Source organism: Lygodium microphyllum, chromosome 29 (genome assembly GCF_053477565.2).
Source record: "Lygodium microphyllum isolate KBCC chromosome 29, Lygodium_microphyllum_v1.1.10, whole genome shotgun sequence".
Classification (NCBI taxonomy): Eukaryota; Viridiplantae; Streptophyta; class Polypodiopsida; order Schizaeales; family Lygodiaceae; genus Lygodium; species Lygodium microphyllum.
Window position 1 is genome coordinate 32,576,602 of NC_141163.1, and position 4,150 is coordinate 32,580,751.

A 4,150-nucleotide genomic window follows, 5' to 3' on the forward strand; every position below is an offset into this window, starting at 1 on the left:
GAAGTCTTAACAAGTGCACACACACATATACACATATGATTAGTTCAAAGAAGTATAACTATATTTTATAGCCTATGAATATTAATATTTCAACAACATAATGTCAACTTAGCAAAGACATGCACAATGAGAGACCAAGATGATGCTCTCTCTCTCTCTCTCTCTCTCTCTCTCTCTCTCTCTCTCTCTCTCTCTCTCTCTCTCTCTCTCTCTCTCTCTCTCTCTCTCTCTCTCTCTCTCTCTCTCTCTCTCTCTCTCTCTCTCTCTCATTAAGCATATTGACCGAGCATCAAATTTATACTTGTTTTCACCAATCAATATCCCTTCTTGCCACCATAATAAATAATCCAAAAATGTGCAAGCTTTAATAATGAGTGTTTATTTTTTAACCAACGTTTAATAAGGTCATTAGAGTCATGTATAAAGAAAAAAATTTAGTGAGTATTTCAAATGGATGCAAATGAAGATATGTTTATACATCAACCCATGATTACTGAAGAAAAATTACATCTCATATTTGGAAAGAGATGAACTTTTCCAACATCTCCCATTGTGTGACCAGCAAAGCAAAGACTTTGCTAATTATTAGAGTAAATGCATTTTATTTTGTTGAGAAAATACAAACATATCTCACTTTGGTTAGCTATGATTAAATTTATGATAATCTTTTACTGTCATTATCTGTCAATTTGTGAAACAATAGTACACTTTCCAGAGATCAACATAATATAAATCTACATCCAAATTGCTTACAAAAATTGTTTTGTATTGTAAATATGAGAGAGAGAGAGAGAGAGAGAACTATTTACAAGTAAAAAATGAACTATTTGTTGTGACACGTGTCATAATCCAATGTAAAACAAATTCTATCAAACCTAAAGTACTCGAAAAAATAATTTTGTATTGCAAACGAGAGAGAGAGAGAGAGCGAGCTACATATCGATAAAGAGAGAATTGTTCATTGGAACACATGTCACAATCCAATAATATAATACAAGTTCTATCGATTTGGATTGCTTGCACAAATGTTTCTATATTGCAAACATGAGAGAGAGAGAGAGAGAGAACTATTTGTTGAAACACCTTTCATAATATAATATAATACAAAGTCTATCAATTCATAGTACTAGCACAAATTATTTTTGGGTTGCAAGAGAGAGGGAGGGAGGGAGGGAGGGAGGGAGGTAGTGGTGATGGTGAGAAAGGTGGCATAATTAGAGAGAGAGTGTGTGTGTGAGTGAGTGAGTGAATGTGTGTTGTGTGAGAGAAGAGAAAGAGAGAGAGACAAAGAGAATGAACTACTTACATGTAGAGAGAGAGAGAGAGAGAGCGAATGTGTGTTGTGTGAGAGAAGAGAAAGAGAGAGAGACAAAGAGAATGAACTACTTACATGTAGAGAGAGAGAGAGAGAGAGAGAGAGAGAGAGAGAGAGAGAGAGAGAGTGTGTGTGTGTGTGTGTGTGTGTGTATGAGTGAGTGAGTGACGGTGGCACTTTTTAACACATAGTCTTGCATCCTCTCTCTCTTATTGCTCAATGTATAATATTGCTATTCGAAGCATTTAATTAAAAGGTTCATCGAGTAGTATAAACAAGGCTTGTTTAGTGGCAATAGACTCGGTGAGCTAATTTTACTCCTTTTCTTAGAAACATTGCAAGATTGTTGTTTACTTCACAAACTTACTCAATCGGCCAATAAAATTATAGCTCTCACATTCAATAGCATCCTTTAGATTCGATTGTTCTTTTGGTAACCTTGTGGCTCTAACATTTGATAGCATCCAATCAATCTCCGCTTTGCATGGTTGCATATTGTTGTTTGGTATCATTGTTGATGTCCAACAATTGGTGTGTGTATGAGTGAGTGAGTGAAGGTGGTGGCAATGGTAGTGATGGTGGTAGAGCTATCGACGACAGTAATGGTGGTGACGGTGGTAGTGGCGGCGGCACCGGCAATGGTGGTGGTGGTGGTGGTGGTGGTGGTGGTGGTGGTGGTGGTGGTGGTGGTGGTGGTGGTGGTGGTGGTGGTGGTGGTGGTGGTGGTGGTGGTGGAGGAGGTGGATACATCTAAGGCTGGAATAAATGAACTATGTGGAATAAGAATAGAGGGGTTGCCAAAAAAACTCACTCAAAAGCTTGCTCAAAAAGCTCGCTTCTTGCCCTTCCATCGAAAAGGTGCCTAGTTGGTTCATGCCAATAGGAGACTTAGTAAAATTGAGAAGGATTGCTCAGTTATTATTGAGAGAGAGCCATAAGGGATGGTATATCCCCTCCAAAAATTCAAGAATTATCTATTGGAAAATCAAGTCATTTCTCATGTTGACCATCAAGCTTTGAGGTTTAATTAATCATAACATTAGCAAGATGGATGTTATTGATATAGGAATTTGACTACAAGGTTATCCACACCCTAAGGAAGGAGCATGCAATTGCATATTACTAAAGAAGACTCCAAGATGATGAACTTGAAGCTAAAGTACCTAATCAGCTATCAAATGGTGAGCTATTTAAGGTGAAAATCATTGATCCTGACTCCTACTATGATCAATTGCTTCACTTTTTAGTTGAGTGATATGGGGCACATTTGTGTGTTGCTAATCAAATAAGAAAGTTAGCTTTGAAAAGCAGGTCATATCAAGTTGCCTTGAATACTTTGTATAGAAAAGGAATGGATAGCATATTGTGGAGGTGTATTCCTAAGCACGAGCAGCTAGTTGTAATCCATGAAGCACATGACGGGTTATCTTATGATCATTTTTCAGGTGAGATCATAGGGAAGAAGATATTGTAGGATGGATTATGGTGGCCAACAATCTTGAAGGATGCTCATAAATATGCCATTAGTGCTTGAAGAAATCTCAACCATTGGACATAGATAGAATGTAAGATCACCCTATCTTTCTATTGGAACTATTCCAAAAGTGAGGAATAGGCTTTCCTTGACCCAATAAACCTAACACTCATAGGACACATAATAATTAAATCTTGCTTTGCATAGATTCCTACACTAAAGGAGTCAAGGCACATGCTCTAAAAGATAAGATAGTGTGGCCAAGTTTATGTATTCTTATATTATGACTAGATTCAAGCACTTAATTGAGCTTATTAGTGACACAGCTAAGCACTTCTTGAATAAAGTCATTGTAGAATTGATCACTAAGCATATGATCCTACACAAAAAGCCAACTTTGTACCACCCACAAGCCAATGGTCAAGCGAAGAGTTGTTACAAGATTTTACTCGAAATTTTGAAAAAGATTGTGGAGGATAACATGTAAGACTAGGATACAAATCTTAACTCTCTACTATGTGATGGGATCTAAAATGGGCCAGCACTAGCTAAGGCACTAGCTGGACCTCATGCCCTCAACAAACAACCCCACCTCACGGCCTCACAGACTAGGAGCATCTATCGAGGGATACACTATCCTAAACACTAATCACTTTGCGTTTATAGTCTGTAGTCCAATGGATGTTCCCTTTTCCCCGTCTCCTCAAAGGGAGATTATACATATATCGACAATAAATGCCACGTATTACACACACAAGTGCACCCCACCGGCCGATTGTCGTGGCCCTACCACCGCAGCTCTCCTACATCTTGGGGATTGGCCCCTTAATGCGCTGCTTCCACGGATAGACATATTCGAAACAAACTCCCCTCTTAGTACCAATATATTTAACGTTCCAAGAATGCACTTATCCATCCCCTTTTGACCCACCGTCTAAACCTACAGTCGAGGGGCTCACTCTCTCTACGTGGGTTAAGTCCTAAAGAAACCAAGTGCTATGCATCCAAGAGCTTGTAATTAATACCTTTTAATGATGTTTAATGCAAATTTGTATATGATTAAGTGCTCAAACAATTGGGAAACAGCCTCGTGCATTGTGCAAACCCATTATTTTCATGCTTCCATACACTAACTCATGATTGCTATAATGAGAGAAGACACCGAGCCTTACACTCGTGCTGTACTTCCCTTTATTTAACTTAACGTCATCCTATATGAATAATGTATCAAATATATCAGATTTTATATCATATTTCAACGCTCAAACTTTCCTCTCTCCCTACCGTTTAAAGTTTTGTTTGCGGTGATAGGTAAAAGGGTAATTTCATGTGTATTTCGCACAAAATAAGCAGTAAATACT